Here is a 20200-nt window from a genome sequence, read left to right as displayed (position 1 = left end):
TGCATTGGTACGTTCCAGTGAGACAGGGTGGTTATGGAGCCGTACAGGTTCAGGGCATATTTGTGTGGAGTTCTGCATTGGTACATTCTACTGAGACAGGGAGGTTATGGAGTGTACATATTCAGGGCATATTTTTGTGGAGTTCTGCATTGGTACTTTCCAGTGAGACAGGGAGGTTATGGAGGGGTACAGGTTCAGGGCATTTTTGTGTGGAGTTCTGCATTGGAACATTCCAGTGAAACACGGAGAATATGGAGGGGTGCAGGTTCAGGGCATATTTGTGTGGAGTTCTGCATTGGTACGTTCCAGTGAGACACTGAGGTTATGGAGGGGTACACGTTCAGGGCATATTTGTGTGGAGTTCTGCATTGGTACGTTCCAGTGAGACATGGAGGTTATGGAGGGGTACAGGTTCAGGGCATATTTGTGTGGAGTTCTGCATTGGTACATTCCAGTGAGACACGGAGGATATGGAGGGATACAGGTTCATGGCATATTTGTGTGTAGTACTTCATTGATATGTTCCAGTGAGACAGGTAGGTTTTGGAGCGTACAGGTTCAGGGCATATTTTTGTGGAGTTCTGCATTGGTACGTTCCAGTGAGACAGGGAGGTTATGGAGGGGTGCAGGTTCAGGGCATTTTTGTGTGGAGTTCTGCATTGGTACGTTCCAGTGAGACATGGAGGTTATGGAGGGGTACAGGTTCAGGGCATATTTGTGTGGAGTTCTGCATTGGTACATTCCAGTGAGACACGGAGGATATGGAGGGATACAGGTTCATGGCATATTTGTGTGTAGTACTTCATTGATACGTTCCAGTGAGACAGGTAGGTTTTGGAGCGTACAGGTTCAGGGCATATTTTTGTGGAGTTCTGCATTGGTACGTTCCAGTGAGACAGGGAGGTTATGGAGGGGTGCAGGTTCAGGGCATTTTTGTGTGGAGTTCTGCATTGGAACATTCCAGTGAAACACGGAGGATATGGAGGGGTGCAGGTTCAGGGCATATTTGTGTGGAGTTCTGCATTGGTACGTTCCAGTGAGATAGGGAGGTTATGTAGGTGTAAATGTTCCGTGCATATTTGTGTGTTTTTCTGCATTGGTACGTTCCAGTGAGAAAGGGAGGTTATGGAGGGGTACAGTTTCAGGGCATATTTATGTGGAGTTCTGCAATGGTACGTTCCAGTGAGACAGGGAGTTTATGGAGGGGTACAGTTTCAGGGCATTTTTGTGTGGAGTTCTGCATTGTTACATTCCAGTGAGACAGGGAGGTTATGGAGTGGTACAGGTTCAGGGCATATTTATGTGGAGTTCTGCATTGGAACATTCCAGTGAGACACGGAGGATATGGAGGGGTGCAGGTTCAGAGCATATTTGTGTGGAGTTCTGCATTGGTACGTTCCAGTGAGACACTGAGGTTATGGAGGGGTACAGGTTCAGGGCATATTTATGTGGAGTTCCGCAGTGGAACATTCCAGTGAGACACGGAGGATATTGAGGGGTACAGGTTCAGGGCATATTTGTGCGGAGTTCTTCATTGGTACGTTCCAGGGTGACACGTAGGTTTTGGAGCGTACAGGTTCAGGGCATATTTGTATGGAGTTATGCATTGGTACATTCTACTGAGACAGGGAGGTTATGGAGGGTACATATTCAGGGCATATTTTTGTGGAGTTCTGTATTGGTACGTTCCAGTGAGACAGGGAGGTTATGGAGGGGTACAGTTTCAGGGCATATTTGTGTGGAGTTCTGCATTGGTACGTTCCAGTGAGACAGGGAGGTTATTGAGGGTTTACTGGTTCAGGGCATATTTGTGTGGAGTTCTGCATTGGTACATTCCAGTGAGACACGGAGGATATGGAGGGATACAGGTTCAGGGCATATTTTTTTGGAGTTCTGCCTTGGTACGTTCCAGTGAGACAGGGAGGTTATGTAGGTGTACATGTTCCGTGCATATTTGTGTGGAGTTCTGCATTGGTACATTCCAGTGAGACATCGAGGTTATGCAGGGGTACAGGTTTAGGGCATATTTATGTGGAGTTCTGCATTGGAATATTCCAGTGAGACACGGAGGATATGGAATGGTACAGGTTCAGGGCATATTTGTGTGGAGTTCTGCATTGGTACGTTCCAGTGAGACAGGGTGGTTATGGAGGCGTACAGGTTCAGGGCATATTTGTGTGGAGTTCTGCATTGGTACATTCCAGTGAAACACGGAGGATATGGAGGGGTGCAGGTTCAGGGCATATTTGTGTGGAGTTCTGCATTGGTACGTTCCAGTGAGACACTGAGGTTATGGAGGGGTACAGGTTCAGGGCATATTTGTGTGGAGTTCTGCATTGGTACGTTCCAGTGAGACATGGAGGTTATGGAGGGGTACAGGTTCAGGGCATATTTGTGTGGAGTTCTGCATTGGTACATTCCAGTGAGACACGGAGGATATGGAGGGATACAGGTTCATGGCATATTTGTGTGTAGTACTTCATTGATACGTTCCAGTGAGACACTGAGGTTATGGAGGGGTGCAGGTTCAGGGCATTTTTGTGTGGAGTTCTGCATTGGAACATTCCAGTGAAACACGGAGGATATGGAGGGGTGCAGGTTCAGGGCATATTTGTGTGGAGTTCTGCATTGGTACGTTCCAGTGAGACACTGAGGTTATGGAGGGGTACAGGTTCAGGGCATATTTTTGTGGAGTTCTGCATTGGTACGTTCCAGTGAGACAGGGAGGTTATGGAGGGGTACAGGTTCAGGGCATATTTGTGTGGAGTTCTGCATTGGTACGTTCCAGTGAGATAGGGAGGTTATGTAGGTGTAAATGTTCCGTGCATATTTGTGTGTTTTTCTGCATTGGTACGTTCCAGTGAGAAAGGGAGGTTATGGAGGGGTACAGTTTCAGGGCATATTTATGTGGAGTTCTGCAATGGTACGTTCCAGTGAGACAGGGAGTTTATGGAGGGGTACAGTTTCAGGGCATTTTTGTGTGGAGTTCTGCATTGGTACATTCCAGTGAGACAGGGAGGTTATGGAGTGGTACAGGTTCAGGGCATATTTATGTGGAGTTCTGCATTGGAACATTCCAGTGAGACACGGAGGATATGGAGGGGTGCAGGCTCAGGGCATATTTGTGTGGAGTTCTGCATTGGTACGTTCCAGTGAGACAGGGAGGTTATGGAGGGGTACAGTTTCAGGGCATATTTGTGTGGAGTTCTGCATTGGTACGTTCCAGTGAGACAGGGAGGTTATGGAGGGTTTACAGGTTCAGGGCATATTTGTGTGGAGTTCTGCATTGGTACATTCCAGTGAGACACGGAGGATATGGAGGGATACAGGTTCAGGGCATATTTTTGTGGAGTTCTGCATTGGTACGTTCCAGTGAGACAGGGAGGTTATGTAGGTGTACATGTTCCGTGCATATTTGTGTGGAGTTCTGCATTGGTACATTCCAGTGAGACATGGAGGTTATGCAGGGGTGCATGTTTAGGGCATATTTATGTGGAGTTCTGCATTGGAACATTCCAGTGAGACACGGAGGATATGGAATGGTACAGCTTCAGGGCATATTTGTGTGGAGTTCTGCATTGGTACTTTCCAGTGAGACAGGGTGTTTATGTAGGCGTACAGGTTCAGGGCATATTTGTGTGGAGTTCTGCATTGGAACATTCCAGTGAGACACGGAGGATATGGAGGGGTGCAGGTTCAGGGCATATTTGTGCGGAGTTCTGCATTGGTATGTTCCAGTGAGACACTGAGGTTATGGAGGGGTACAGGTTCAGGGCATATTTATGTGGAGTTCCGCAGTGGAACATTCCAGTGAGACACGGAGGATATTGAGGGGTACAGTTTCAGGGCATATTTGTGTGGAGTTCTGCATTGGTACATTCCAGTGAGACACGGAGGATATGGAGGGATACAGGTTCATGGCATATTTGTGTGTAGTACTTTATTGATACGTTACAGTGAGACAGGTAGGTTTTGGAGCGTACATGTTCAGGGCATATTTTTGTGGAGTTCTGCATTGGTACGTTCCAGTGAGACAGGGAGGTTATGGAGGGGTACAGGTTCAGGGTATATTTGTGTGGAGATCTGCATTGGTACGTTCCAGTGAGACAGGGAGGTTATGTGGGTGTACATGTTCCGTGCATATTTGTGTGTTTTTCTGCATTGGTACGTTCCAGTGAGAAAGGGAGGATATGGAGGGGTACAGTTTCAGGGCATATTTATGTGGATTTCTGCATTGGTACGTTCCCGTGAGACAGGGTGGTTATGGAGGGGTACAGGTTCAGGGCATATTTTTGTGGAGTTCTGCAATGGTACGTTCCAGTGAGACAGGGAGTTTATGGAGGGGTACAGTTTCAGGGCATTTTTGTGTGGAGTTCTGCATTGGTACATTCCAGTGAGACAGGGAGGTTATGGAGGGGTACAGGTTCAGGGCATATTTCTGTGGAGGTCTGCATTGGAACATTCCATTGAGACACGGAGGATATGGAGTTGCAGGTTCAGAGCATATTTGTGTGGAGTTCTGCATTGGTACGTTCCAGTGAGACAGGTAGGTTTTGGAGCGTACAGATTCAGGGCATATTTTTGTGGAGTTCTGCATTGGTACGTTCCAGTGAGACAGGGAGGTTATGGAGGGGTACAGGTTCAGGGCATATTTTTGTGGAGTTCTGCATTGGTACGTTCCCGTGAGACAGGGAGTTTATGGAGGGGTACAGGTTCAGGGCATATTTTGTGGAGTTTTGCAATGGTACGTTCCAGTGAGACAGGGAGTTTATGGAGGAGTACAGTTTCTGGGCATATTTGTGTGGAGTACTGCATTGGTACGTTCCACTGAGACAGGGAGGTTATGTAGGTGTACATGTTCAGGGCATATTTGTGTGTTTTTCTGCATTGGTACGTTCCAGTGAGAAAGGGAGGTTATGGAGTGGTACAGTTTCAGGGCATATTTATGTGGAGTTCTGCATTGGTACGTTCCAGTGAGACACTGAGGTTATGGAGGAGTACAGGTTCAGGGCATATTTATGTGGAGCTCCGCAGTGGAACATTCCAGTGAGACACGGAGGATATTGAGGGGTACAGTTTCACGGTTATTTGTGTGGAGTTCTGCATTGGTACGTTCCAGTGAGACAGGTAGGTTTTGGAGCGTACAGGTTCAGGGCATATTTTTGTGGAGTTCTGCATTGGTACGTTCCAGTGAGACAGGGAGGTTATGGAGGGGTACAGGTTCAGGGCATATTTGTGTGGAGTTCTGCATTGGTACGTTCCAGTGAGACAGGGAGGTTATGTAGGTGTACATGTTCCGTGCATATTTGTGTGTTTTTCTGCATTGGTACGTTCCAGTGAGAAAGGGAGGTTATGGAGGGGTACAGTTTCAGGGCATATTTATGTGGATTTCTGCATTGGTACGTTCCCGTGAGACAGGGAGTTTATGGAGGGGTACAGTTTCAGGGCATTTTTGTGTGGAGTTCTGCATTGGTACATTCCAGTGAGACAGGGATGTTATGGAGGGGTACATGTTCAGGGCATATTTATGTGGAGTTCTGCATTGGAACATTCCAGTGAGACTCGGAGGATATGGAGGTGTGCAGGTTCAGGGCATATTTGTGTGGAGTTCTGCATTGGTACGTTCCAGTGAGACACTGAGGTTATGGAGGGGTACAGGTTCAGGGCATATTTATGTGGAGTTCCGCAGTGGAACATTCCAGTGAGACACGGAGAATATTGAGGGGTACAGTTTCAGGGCATATTTGTGTGGAGTTCTGCATTGGTACGTTCCAGTAAGACACGGAGGATATGGAGGGATACAGGTTCATGACATATTTGTGCGGAATTCTTCATTGGTACATTCCAGTGTGACAGGAAGATTTTGGAGCGTACAGGTTCAGAGCATATTTGTATGGAGTTCTGCATTGGTACATTCTACTGAGACAGGGTGGTTATGGAGGGTACATATTCAGGGCACATTTTTGTGGAGTTCTGTATTGGTACGTTCCAGTGAGACAGGGACGTTATGAAGGGGTACAGTTTCAGGGCATATTTGTGTGGAGTTCTGCATTGGTACATTCCAGTGAAACACGGAGGATATGGAGGGATACAGGTTCATGGCATATTTGTGTGTAGTACTTCATTGGTACGTTCCAGTGAGACAGGTCGGTTTTGGAGCGTACAGGTTCAGGGCATATTTTTGTGCAGTTCTGCATTGGTACGTTCCAGTGAGACAGGGAGGTTATGGAGGGGTACAGGTTCAGGGAATATTTGTGTGGAGTTCTGCATTGGTACGTTGCAGTGAGACAGGGAGGTTATGTAGGTGTACATGTTCCGTGCATATTTGTGTGTTTTTCTGCATTGGTACGTTCCAGTGAGAAAGGGAGGTTATGGAGGGGTACAGTTTCAGGGCATATTTATGTGGATTTCTGCATTGGTACGTTCCCGTGAGACACGGAGGATATGGAGGTGTGCAGGTTCAGGGCATATTTGTGTGGAGTTCTGCATTGGTACGTTCCAGTGAGACAGGTAGGTTTTGGAGCGTACAGGTTCAGGGCATATTTTTGTGGAGTTCTGCATTGGTACGTTCCAGTGAGACAGGGAGGTTATGGAGGGGTACAGGTTCAGGGCATATTTTTGTGGAGTTCTGCATTGGTACGTTCCCGTGAGACAGGGAGTTTATGGAGGGGTACAGGTTCAGGGCATATTTTGTGGAGTTTTGCAATGGTACGTTCCAGTGAGACAGGGAGTTTATGGAGGGGTACAGTTTCAGGGCATATTTGTGTGGAGTACTGCATTGGTACGTTCCACTGAGACAGGGAGGTTATGTAGGTGTACATGTTCAGGGCATATTTGTGTGTTTTTCTGCATTGGTACGTTCCAGTGAGAAAGGGAGGTTATGGAGTGGTACAGTTTCAGGGCATATTTATGTGGAGTTCTGCATTGGTACGTTCCAGTGAGACACTGAGGTTATGGAGGAGTACAGGTTCAGGGCATATTTATGTGGAGTTCCGCAGTGGAACATTCCAGTGAGACAGGGAGGATATTGAGGGGTACAGTTTCAGGGCATATTTGTGTGGAGCTCTGCATTGGTACGTTCCAGTGAGACAGGTAGGTTTTGGAGCGTACAGGTTCAGGGCATATTTTTGTGGAGTTCTGCATTGGTACGTTCCAGTGAGACAGGGAGGTTATGGAGGGGTACAGGTTCAGGGCATATTTGTGTGGAATTCTGCATTGGTACGTTCCAGTGAGACAGGGAGGTTATGTAGGTGTACATGTTCCGTGCATATTTGTGTGTTTTTCTGCATTGGTACGTTCCAGTGAGAAAGGGAGGTTATGGAGGGGTACAGTTTCAGGGCATATTTATGTGGATTTCTGCATTGGTACGTTCCCGTGAGACAGGGTGGTTATGGAGCCGTACAGGTTCAGGGCATATTTGTGTGGAGTTCTGCATTGGTACATTCTACTGAGACAGGGAGGTTATGGAGTGTACATATTCAGGGCATATTTTTGTGGAGTTCTGCATTGGTACTTTCCAGTGAGACAGGGAGGTTATGGAGGGGTACAGGTTCAGGGCATTTTTGTGTGGAGTTCTGCATTGGAACATTCCAGTGAAACACGGAGAATATGGAGGGGTGCAGGTTCAGGGCATATTTGTGTGGAGTTCTGCATTGGTACGTTCCAGTGAGACACTGAGGTTATGGAGGGGTACACGTTCAGGGCATATTTGTGTGGAGTTCTGCATTGGTACGTTCCAGTGAGACATGGAGGTTATGGAGGGGTACAGGTTCAGGGCATATTTGTGTGGAGTTCTGCATTGGTACATTCCAGTGAGACACGGAGGATATGGAGGGATACAGGTTCATGGCATATTTGTGTGTAGTACTTCATTGATATGTTCCAGTGAGACAGGTAGGTTTTGGAGCGTACAGGTTCAGGGCATATTTTTGTGGAGTTCTGCATTGGTACGTTCCAGTGAGACAGGGAGGTTATGGAGGGGTGCAGGTTCAGGGCATTTTTGTGTGGAGTTCTGCATTGGTACGTTCCAGTGAGACATGGAGGTTATGGAGGGGTACAGGTTCAGGGCATATTTGTGTGGAGTTCTGCATTGGTACATTCCAGTGAGACACGGAGGATATGGAGGGATACAGGTTCATGGCATATTTGTGTGTAGTACTTCATTGATACGTTCCAGTGAGACAGGTAGGTTTTGGAGCGTACAGGTTCAGGGCATATTTTTGTGGAGTTCTGCATTGGTACGTTCCAGTGAGACAGGGAGGTTATGGAGGGGTGCAGGTTCAGGGCATTTTTGTGTGGAGTTCTGCATTGGAACATTCCAGTGAAACACGGAGGATATGGAGGGGTGCAGGTTCAGGGCATATTTGTGTGGAGTTCTGCATTGGTACGTTCCAGTGAGATAGGGAGGTTATGTAGGTGTAAATGTTCCGTGCATATTTGTGTGTTTTTCTGCATTGGTACGTTCCAGTGAGAAAGGGAGGTTATGGAGGGGTACAGTTTCAGGGCATATTTATGTGGAGTTCTGCAATGGTACGTTCCAGTGAGACAGGGAGTTTATGGAGGGGTACAGTTTCAGGGCATTTTTGTGTGGAGTTCTGCATTGTTACATTCCAGTGAGACAGGGAGGTTATGGAGTGGTACAGGTTCAGGGCATATTTATGTGGAGTTCTGCATTGGAACATTCCAGTGAGACACGGAGGATATGGAGGGGTGCAGGTTCAGAGCATATTTGTGTGGAGTTCTGCATTGGTACGTTCCAGTGAGACACTGAGGTTATGGAGGGGTACAGGTTCAGGGCATATTTATGTGGAGTTCCGCAGTGGAACATTCCAGTGAGACACGGAGGATATTGAGGGGTACAGGTTCAGGGCATATTTGTGCGGAGTTCTTCATTGGTACGTTCCAGGGTGACACGTAGGTTTTGGAGCGTACAGGTTCAGGGCATATTTGTATGGAGTTATGCATTGGTACATTCTACTGAGACAGGGAGGTTATGGAGGGTACATATTCAGGGCATATTTTTGTGGAGTTCTGTATTGGTACGTTCCAGTGAGACAGGGAGGTTATGGAGGGGTACAGTTTCAGGGCATATTTGTGTGGAGTTCTGCATTGGTACGTTCCAGTGAGACAGGGAGGTTATTGAGGGTTTACTGGTTCAGGGCATATTTGTGTGGAGTTCTGCATTGGTACATTCCAGTGAGACACGGAGGATATGGAGGGATACAGGTTCAGGGCATATTTTTTTGGAGTTCTGCCTTGGTACGTTCCAGTGAGACAGGGAGGTTATGTAGGTGTACATGTTCCGTGCATATTTGTGTGGAGTTCTGCATTGGTACATTCCAGTGAGACATCGAGGTTATGCAGGGGTACAGGTTTAGGGCATATTTATGTGGAGTTCTGCATTGGAATATTCCAGTGAGACACGGAGGATATGGAATGGTACAGGTTCAGGGCATATTTGTGTGGAGTTCTGCATTGGTACGTTCCAGTGAGACAGGGTGGTTATGGAGGCGTACAGGTTCAGGGCATATTTGTGTGGAGTTCTGCATTGGTACATTCCAGTGAAACACGGAGGATATGGAGGGGTGCAGGTTCAGGGCATATTTGTGTGGAGTTCTGCATTGGTACGTTCCAGTGAGACACTGAGGTTATGGAGGGGTACAGGTTCAGGGCATATTTGTGTGGAGTTCTGCATTGGTACGTTCCAGTGAGACATGGAGGTTATGGAGGGGTACAGGTTCAGGGCATATTTGTGTGGAGTTCTGCATTGGTACATTCCAGTGAGACACGGAGGATATGGAGGGATACAGGTTCATGGCATATTTGTGTGTAGTACTTCATTGATACGTTCCAGTGAGACACTGAGGTTATGGAGGGGTGCAGGTTCAGGGCATTTTTGTGTGGAGTTCTGCATTGGAACATTCCAGTGAAACACGGAGGATATGGAGGGGTGCAGGTTCAGGGCATATTTGTGTGGAGTTCTGCATTGGTACGTTCCAGTGAGACACTGAGGTTATGGAGGGGTACAGGTTCAGGGCATATTTTTGTGGAGTTCTGCATTGGTACGTTCCAGTGAGACAGGGAGGTTATGGAGGGGTACAGGTTCAGGGCATATTTGTGTGGAGTTCTGCATTGGTACGTTCCAGTGAGATAGGGAGGTTATGTAGGTGTAAATGTTCCGTGCATATTTGTGTGTTTTTCTGCATTGGTACGTTCCAGTGAGAAAGGGAGGTTATGGAGGGGTACAGTTTCAGGGCATATTTATGTGGAGTTCTGCAATGGTACGTTCCAGTGAGACAGGGAGTTTATGGAGGGGTACAGTTTCAGGGCATTTTTGTGTGGAGTTCTGCATTGGTACATTCCAGTGAGACAGGGAGGTTATGGAGTGGTACAGGTTCAGGGCATATTTATGTGGAGTTCTGCATTGGAACATTCCAGTGAGACACGGAGGATATGGAGGGGTGCAGGCTCAGGGCATATTTGTGTGGAGTTCTGCATTGGTACGTTCCAGTGAGACAGGGAGGTTATGGAGGGGTACAGTTTCAGGGCATATTTGTGTGGAGTTCTGCATTGGTACGTTCCAGTGAGACAGGGAGGTTATGGAGGGTTTACAGGTTCAGGGCATATTTGTGTGGAGTTCTGCATTGGTACATTCCAGTGAGACACGGAGGATATGGAGGGATACAGGTTCAGGGCATATTTTTGTGGAGTTCTGCATTGGTACGTTCCAGTGAGACAGGGAGGTTATGTAGGTGTACATGTTCCGTGCATATTTGTGTGGAGTTCTGCATTGGTACATTCCAGTGAGACATGGAGGTTATGCAGGGGTGCATGTTTAGGGCATATTTATGTGGAGTTCTGCATTGGAACATTCCAGTGAGACACGGAGGATATGGAATGGTACAGCTTCAGGGCATATTTGTGTGGAGTTCTGCATTGGTACTTTCCAGTGAGACAGGGTGTTTATGTAGGCGTACAGGTTCAGGGCATATTTGTGTGGAGTTCTGCATTGGAACATTCCAGTGAGACACGGAGGATATGGAGGGGTGCAGGTTCAGGGCATATTTGTGCGGAGTTCTGCATTGGTATGTTCCAGTGAGACACTGAGGTTATGGAGGGGTACAGGTTCAGGGCATATTTATGTGGAGTTCCGCAGTGGAACATTCCAGTGAGACACGGAGGATATTGAGGGGTACAGTTTCAGGGCATATTTGTGTGGAGTTCTGCATTGGTACATTCCAGTGAGACACGGAGGATATGGAGGGATACAGGTTCATGGCATATTTGTGTGTAGTACTTTATTGATACGTTACAGTGAGACAGGTAGGTTTTGGAGCGTACATGTTCAGGGCATATTTTTGTGGAGTTCTGCATTGGTACGTTCCAGTGAGACAGGGAGGTTATGGAGGGGTACAGGTTCAGGGTATATTTGTGTGGAGATCTGCATTGGTACGTTCCAGTGAGACAGGGAGGTTATGTGGGTGTACATGTTCCGTGCATATTTGTGTGTTTTTCTGCATTGGTACGTTCCAGTGAGAAAGGGAGGATATGGAGGGGTACAGTTTCAGGGCATATTTATGTGGATTTCTGCATTGGTACGTTCCCGTGAGACAGGGTGGTTATGGAGGGGTACAGGTTCAGGGCATATTTTTGTGGAGTTCTGCATTGGTACGTTCCAGTGAGACACGGAGGATATGGAGGGGTGCAGGCTCAGGGCATATTTGTGTGGAGTTCTGCATTGGTACGTTCCAGTGAGACAGGGAGGTTATGGAGGGGTACAGTTTCAGGGCATATTTGTGTGGAGTTCTGCATTGGTACGTTCCAGTGAGACAGGGAGGTTATGGAGGGTTTACAGGTTCAGGGCATATTTGTGTGGAGTTCTGCATTGGTACATTCCAGTGAGACACGGAGGATATGGAGGGATACAGGTTCAGGGCATATTTTTGTGGAGTTCTGCATTGGTACGTTCCAGTGAGACAGGGAGGTTATGTAGGTGTACATGTTCCGTGCATATTTGTGTGGAGTTCTGCATTGGTACATTCCAGTGAGACATGGAGGTTATGCAGGGGTGCATGTTTAGGGCATATTTATGTGGAGTTCTGCATTGGAACATTCCAGTGAGACACGGAGGATATGGAATGGTACAGCTTCAGGGCATATTTGTGTGGAGTTCTGCATTGGTACTTTCCAGTGAGACAGGGTGTTTATGTAGGCGTACAGGTTCAGGGCATATTTGTGTGGAGTTCTGCATTGGAACATTCCAGTGAGACACGGAGGATATGGAGGGGTGCAGGTTCAGGGCATATTTGTGCGGAGTTCTGCATTGGTATGTTCCAGTGAGACACTGAGGTTATGGAGGGGTACAGGTTCAGGGCATATTTATGTGGAGTTCCGCAGTGGAACATTCCAGTGAGACACGGAGGATATTGAGGGGTACAGTTTCAGGGCATATTTGTGTGGAGTTCTGCATTGGTACATTCCAGTGAGACACGGAGGATATGGAGGGATACAGGTTCATGGCATATTTGTGTGTAGTACTTTATTGATACGTTACAGTGAGACAGGTAGGTTTTGGAGCGTACATGTTCAGGGCATATTTTTGTGGAGTTCTGCATTGGTACGTTCCAGTGAGACAGGGAGGTTATGGAGGGGTACAGGTTCAGGGTATATTTGTGTGGAGATCTGCATTGGTACGTTCCAGTGAGACAGGGAGGTTATGTGGGTGTACATGTTCCGTGCATATTTGTGTGTTTTTCTGCATTGGTACGTTCCAGTGAGAAAGGGAGGATATGGAGGGGTACAGTTTCAGGGCATATTTATGTGGATTTCTGCATTGGTACGTTCCCGTGAGACAGGGTGGTTATGGAGGGGTACAGGTTCAGGGCATATTTTTGTGGAGTTCTGCAATGGTACGTTCCAGTGAGACAGGGAGTTTATGGAGGGGTACAGTTTCAGGGCATTTTTGTGTGGAGTTCTGCATTGGTACATTCCAGTGAGACAGGGATGTTATGGAGGGGTACAGGTTCAGGGCATATTTCTGTGGAGGTCTGCATTGGAACATTCCATTGAGACACGGAGGATATGGAGTTGCAGGTTCAGAGCATATTTGTGTGGAGTTCTGCATTGGTACGTTCCAGTGAGACAGGTAGGTTTTGGAGCGTACAGATTCAGGGCATATTTTTGTGGAGTTCTGCATTGGTACGTTCCAGTGAGACAGGGAGGTTATGGAGGGGTACAGGTTCAGGGCATATTTTTGTGGAGTTCTGCATTGGTACGTTCCCGTGAGACAGGGAGTTTATGGAGGGGTACAGGTTCAGGGCATATTTTGTGGAGTTTTGCAATGGTACGTTCCAGTGAGACAGGGAGTTTATGGAGGAGTACAGTTTCTGGGCATATTTGTGTGGAGTACTGCATTGGTACGTTCCACTGAGACAGGGAGGTTATGTAGGTGTACATGTTCAGGGCATATTTGTGTGTTTTTCTGCATTGGTACGTTCCAGTGAGAAAGGGAGGTTATGGAGTGGTACAGTTTCAGGGCATATTTATGTGGAGTTCTGCATTGGTACGTTCCAGTGAGACACTGAGGTTATGGAGGAGTACAGGTTCAGGGCATATTTATGTGGAGCTCCGCAGTGGAACATTCCAGTGAGACACGGAGGATATTGAGGGGTACAGTTTCACGGTTATTTGTGTGGAGTTCTGCATTGGTACGTTCCAGTGAGACAGGTAGGTTTTGGAGCGTACAGGTTCAGGGCATATTTTTGTGGAGTTCTGCATTGGTACGTTCCAGTGAGACAGGGAGGTTATGGAGGGGTACAGGTTCAGGGCATATTTGTGTGGAGTTCTGCATTGGTACGTTCCAGTGAGACAGGGAGGTTATGTAGGTGTACATGTTCCGTGCATATTTGTGTGTTTTTCTGCATTGGTACGTTCCAGTGAGAAAGGGAGGTTATGGAGGGGTACAGTTTCAGGGCATATTTATGTGGATTTCTGCATTGGTACGTTCCCGTGAGACAGGGAGTTTATGGAGGGGTACAGTTTCAGGGCATTTTTGTGTGGAGTTCTGCATTGGTACATTCCAGTGAGACAGGGATGTTATGGAGGGGTACATGTTCAGGGCATATTTATGTGGAGTTCTGCATTGGAACATTCCAGTGAGACTCGGAGGATATGGAGGTGTGCAGGTTCAGGGCATATTTGTGTGGAGTTCTGCATTGGTACGTTCCAGTGAGACACTGAGGTTATGGAGGGGTACAGGTTCAGGGCATATTTATGTGGAGTTCCGCAGTGGAACATTCCAGTGAGACACGGAGAATATTGAGGGGTACAGTTTCAGGGCATATTTGTGTGGAGTTCTGCATTGGTACGTTCCAGTAAGACACGGAGGATATGGAGGGATACAGGTTCATGACATATTTGTGCGGAATTCTTCATTGGTACATTCCAGTGTGACAGGAAGATTTTGGAGCGTACAGGTTCAGAGCATATTTGTATGGAGTTCTGCATTGGTACATTCTACTGAGACAGGGTGGTTATGGAGGGTACATATTCAGGGCACATTTTTGTGGAGTTCTGTATTGGTACGTTCCAGTGAGACAGGGACGTTATGAAGGGGTACAGTTTCAGGGCATATTTGTGTGGAGTTCTGCATTGGTACATTCCAGTGAAACACGGAGGATATGGAGGGATACAGGTTCATGGCATATTTGTGTGTAGTACTTCATTGGTACGTTCCAGTGAGACAGGTCGGTTTTGGAGCGTACAGGTTCAGGGCATATTTTTGTGCAGTTCTGCATTGGTACGTTCCAGTGAGACAGGGAGGTTATGGAGGGGTACAGGTTCAGGGAATATTTGTGTGGAGTTCTGCATTGGTACGTTGCAGTGAGACAGGGAGGTTATGTAGGTGTACATGTTCCGTGCATATTTGTGTGTTTTTCTGCATTGGTACGTTCCAGTGAGAAAGGGAGGTTATGGAGGGGTACAGTTTCAGGGCATATTTATGTGGATTTCTGCATTGGTACGTTCCCGTGAGACACGGAGGATATGGAGGTGTGCAGGTTCAGGGCATATTTGTGTGGAGTTCTGCATTGGTACGTTCCAGTGAGACAGGTAGGTTTTGGAGCGTACAGGTTCAGGGCATATTTTTGTGGAGTTCTGCATTGGTACGTTCCAGTGAGACAGGGAGGTTATGGAGGGGTACAGGTTCAGGGCATATTTTTGTGGAGTTCTGCATTGGTACGTTCCCGTGAGACAGGGAGTTTATGGAGGGGTACAGGTTCAGGGCATATTTTGTGGAGTTTTGCAATGGTACGTTCCAGTGAGACAGGGAGTTTATGGAGGGGTACAGTTTCAGGGCATATTTGTGTGGAGTACTGCATTGGTACGTTCCACTGAGACAGGGAGGTTATGTAGGTGTACATGTTCAGGGCATATTTGTGTGTTTTTCTGCATTGGTACGTTCCAGTGAGAAAGGGAGGTTATGGAGTGGTACAGTTTCAGGGCATATTTATGTGGAGTTCTGCATTGGTACGTTCCAGTGAGACACTGAGGTTATGGAGGAGTACAGGTTCAGGGCATATTTATGTGGAGTTCCGCAGTGGAACATTCCAGTGAGACAGGGAGGATATTGAGGGGTACAGTTTCAGGGCATATTTGTGTGGAGCTCTGCATTGGTACGTTCCAGTGAGACAGGTAGGTTTTGGAGCGTACAGGTTCAGGGCATATTTTTGTGGAGTTCTGCATTGGTACGTTCCAGTGAGACAGGGAGGTTATGGAGGGGTACAGGTTCAGGGCATATTTGTGTGGAATTCTGCATTGGTACGTTCCAGTGAGACAGGGAGGTTATGTAGGTGTACATGTTCCGTGCATATTTGTGTGTTTTTCTGCATTGGTACGTTCCAGTGAGAAAGGGAGGTTATGGAGGGGTACAGTTTCAGGGCATATTTATGTGGATTTCTGCATTGGTACGTTCCCGTGAGACAGGGAGTTTATGGAGGGGTACAGTTTCAGGGCATTTTTGTGTGGAGTTCTGCATTGGTACATTCCAGTGAGACTCGGAGGATATGGAGGTGTGCAGGTTCAGGGCATATTTGTGTGGAGTTCTGCATTGGTACGTTCCAGTGAGACACTGAGGTTATGGAGGGGTACAGGTTCAGGGCATATTTATGTGGTGTTCCGCAGTGGAACATTCCAGTGAGACACGGAGAATATTGAGGGGTACAGTTTCAGGGCATATTTGTGTGGAGTTCTGCATTGGTACGTTCCAGTAAGACACGGAGGATATGGAGGGATACAGGTTCATGACATATTTGTGCGGAATTCTTCATTGGTACATTCCAGTGTGACAGGAAGATTTTGGAGCGTACAGGTTCAGAGCATATTTGTATGGAGTTCTGCATTGGTACATTCTACTGAGACAGGGTGGTTATGGAGGGTACATATTCAGGGCACATTTTTGTGGAGTTCTGTATTGGTACGTTCCAGTGAGACAGGGACGTTATGAAGGGGTACAGTTTCAGGGCATATTTGTGTGGAGTTCTGCATTGGTACGTTCCAGTGAGACAGGGAGGTTATGGAGAGGTACAGGTTCAGGGCATATTTGTGTGGAGTTCTGCATTGGTACATTCCAGTGAAACACGGAGGATATGGAGGGATACAGGTTCATGGCATATTTGTGTGTAGTACTTCATTGGTACGTTCCAGTGAGACAGGTCGGTTTTGGAGCGTACAGGTTCAGGGCATATTTTTGTGCAGTTCTGCATTGGTACGTTCCAGTGAGACAGGGAGGTTATGGAGGGGTACAGGTTCAGGGAATATTTGTGTGGAGTTCTGCATTGGTACGTTGCAGTGAGACAGGGAGGTTATGTAGGTGTACATGTTCCGTGCATATTTGTGTGTTTTTCTGCATTGGTACGTTCCAGTGAGAAAGGGAGGTTATGGAGGGGTACAGTTTCAGGGCATATTTATGTGGATTTCTGCATTGGTACGTTCCCGTGAGACACGGAGGATATGGAGGTGTGCAGGTTCAGGGCATATTTGTGTGGAGTTCTGCATTGGTACGTTCCAGTGAGACAGGTAGGTTTTGGAGCGTACAGGTTCAGGGCATATTTTTGTGGAGTTCTGCATTGGTACGTTCCAGTGAGACAGGGAGGTTATGGAGGGGTACAGGTTCAGGGCATATTTTTGTGGAGTTCTGCATTGGTACGTTCCCGTGAGACAGGGAGTTTATGGAGGGGTACAGGTTCAGGGCATATTTTGTGGAGTTTTGCAATGGTACGTTCCAGTGAGACAGGGAGTTTATGGAGGGGTACAGTTTCAGGGCATATTTGTGTGGAGTACTGCATTGGTACGTTCCACTGAGACAGGGAGGTTATGTAGGTGTACATGTTCAGGGCATATTTGTGTGTTTTTCTGCATTGGTACGTTCCAGTGAGAAAGGGAGGTTATGGAGTGGTACAGTTTCAGGGCATATTTATGTGGAGTTCTGCATTGGTACGTTCCAGTGAGACACTGAGGTTATGGAGGAGTACAGGTTCAGGGCATATTTATGTGGAGTTCCGCAGTGGAACATTCCAGTGAGACAGGGAGGATATTGAGGGGTACAGTTTCAGGGCATATTTGTGTGGAGCTCTGCATTGGTACGTTCCAGTGAGACAGGTAGGTTTTGGAGCGTACAGGTTCAGGGCATATTTTTGTGGAGTTCTGCATTGGTACGTTCCAGTGAGACAGGGAGGTTATGGAGGGGTACAGGTTCAGGGCATATTTGTGTGGAGTTCTGCATTGGTACGTTCCAGTGAGACAGGGAGGTTATGTAGGTGTACATGTTCCGTGCATATTTGTGTGTTTTTCTGCATTGGTACGTTCCAGTGAGAAAGGGAGGTTATGGAGGGGTACAGTTTCAGGGCATATTTATGTGGATTTCTGCATTGGTACGTTCCCGTGAGACAGGGAGTTTATGGAGGGGTACAGTTTCAGGGCATTTTTGTGTGGAGTTCTGCATTGGTACATTCCAGTGAGACAGGGAGGTTATGGAGGGGTACAGGTTCAGGGCATATTTATGTGGAGTTCTGCATTGGAAAATTCCAGAGAGACACGGAGGATATGGAGGTGTGCAGGTTCAGGGCATATTTGTGTGGAGTTCTGCATTGGTACGTTCCAGTGAGACACTGAGGTTATGGAGGGGTACAGGTTCAGGGCATATTTATGTGGAGTTCCGCAGTGGAACATTCCAGTGAGACACGGAGAATATTGAGGGGTACAGTTTCAGGGCATATTTGTGTGGAGTTCTGCATTGGTACGTTCCAGTGAGACAGGGTGGTTATGGAGGCGTACAGGTTCAGGGCATATTTGTGTGGAGTACTGCATTGGTACGTTCCACTGAGACAGGGAGGTTATGTAGGTGTACATGTTCAGGGCATATTTGTGTGTTTTTCTGCATTGGTACGTTCCAGTGAGAAACGGAGGTTATGGAATGGTACAGTTTCAGGGCATATTTATGTGGAGTTCTGCATTGGTACGTTCCAGTGAGACAGGGAGGTTATGGAGAGGTACAGGTTCAGGGCATATTTGTGTGGAGTTCTGCATTGGTACATTCCAGTGAAACACGGAGGATATGGAGGGATACAGGTTCATGGCATATTTGTGTGTAGTACTTCATTGGTACGTTCCAGTGAGACAGGTCGGTTTTGGAGCGTACAGGTTCAGGGCATATTTGTGTGTAGTACTTCATTGGTACGTTCCAGTGAGACAGGTCGGTTTTGGAGCGTACATATTCAGGGCATATTTTTGTGGAGTTCTGTATTGGTACGTTCCAGTGAGACAGGGACGTTATGAAGGGGTACAGTTTCAGGGCATATTTGTGTGGAGTTCTGCATTGGTACGTTCCAGTGAGACAGGTCGGTTTTGGAGCGTACAGTTTCAGGGCATATTTATGTGGAGTTCTGCATTGGTACGTTCCAGTGAGACAGGGAGGTTATGGAGGGGTACAGGTTCAGGGGATATTTGTGTGGAGTTCTGCATTGGTACGTTCCAGTGAGACACTGAGGTTATGGAGGTGTACAGGTTCAGGGCATATTTATGTGGAGTTCCGCAGTGGAACATTCCAGTGAGACACGGAGAATATTGAGGGGTACAGTTTCAGGGCATATTTGTGTGGAGTTCTGCATTGGTACGTTCCAGTAAGACACGGAGGATATGGAGGGATACAGGTTCATGACATATTTGTGCGGAATTCTTCATTGGTACATTCCAGTGTGACAGGAAGATTTTGGAGCGTACAGGTTCAGAGCATATTTGTATGGAGTTCTGCATTGGTACATTCTACTGAGACAGGGTGGTTATGGAGGGTACATATTCAGGGCACATTTTTGTGGAGTTCTGTATTGGTACGTTCCAGTGAGACAGGGACGTTATGAAGGGGTACAGTTTCAGGGCATATTTGTGTGGAGTTCTGCATTGGTACGTTCCAGTGAGACAGGGAGGTTATGGAGAGGTACAGGTTCAGGGCATATTTGTGTGGAGTTCTGCATTGGTACATTCCAGTGAAACACGGAGGATATGGAGGGATACAGGTTCATGGCATATTTGTGTGTAGTACTTCATTGGTACGTTCCAGTGAGACAGGTCGGTTTTGGAGCGTACAGGTTCAGGGCATATTTTTGTGCAGTTCTGCATTGGTACGTTCCAGTGAGACAGGGAGGTTATGGAGGGGTACAGGTTCAGGGAATATTTGTGTGGAGTTCTGCATTGGTACGTTGCAGTGAGACAGGGAGGTTATGTAGGTGTACATGTTCCGTGCATATTTGTGTGTTTTTCTGCATTGGTACGTTCCAGTGAGAAAGGGAGGTTATGGAGGGGTACAGTTTCAGGGCATATTTATGTGGATTTCTGCATTGGTACGTTCCCGTGAGACACGGAGGATATGGAGGTGTGCAGGTTCAGGGCATATTTGTGTGGAGTTCTGCATTGGTACGTTCCAGTGAGACAGGTAGGTTTTGGAGCGTACAGGTTCAGGGCATATTTTTGTGGAGTTCTGCATTGGTACGTTCCAGTGAGACAGGGAGGTTATGGAGGGGTACAGGTTCAGGGCATATTTTTGTGGAGTTCTGCATTGGTACGTTCCCGTGAGACAGGGAGTTTATGGAGGGGTACAGGTTCAGGGCATATTTTGTGGAGTTTTGCAATGGTACGTTCCAGTGAGACA

This window comes from Hemitrygon akajei, unplaced genomic scaffold, assembly GCF_048418815.1.
Source record: "Hemitrygon akajei unplaced genomic scaffold, sHemAka1.3 Scf000039, whole genome shotgun sequence".
Classification (NCBI taxonomy): Eukaryota; Metazoa; Chordata; class Chondrichthyes; order Myliobatiformes; family Dasyatidae; genus Hemitrygon; species Hemitrygon akajei.
Note: the sequence above shows the minus strand (reverse complement) of the source record.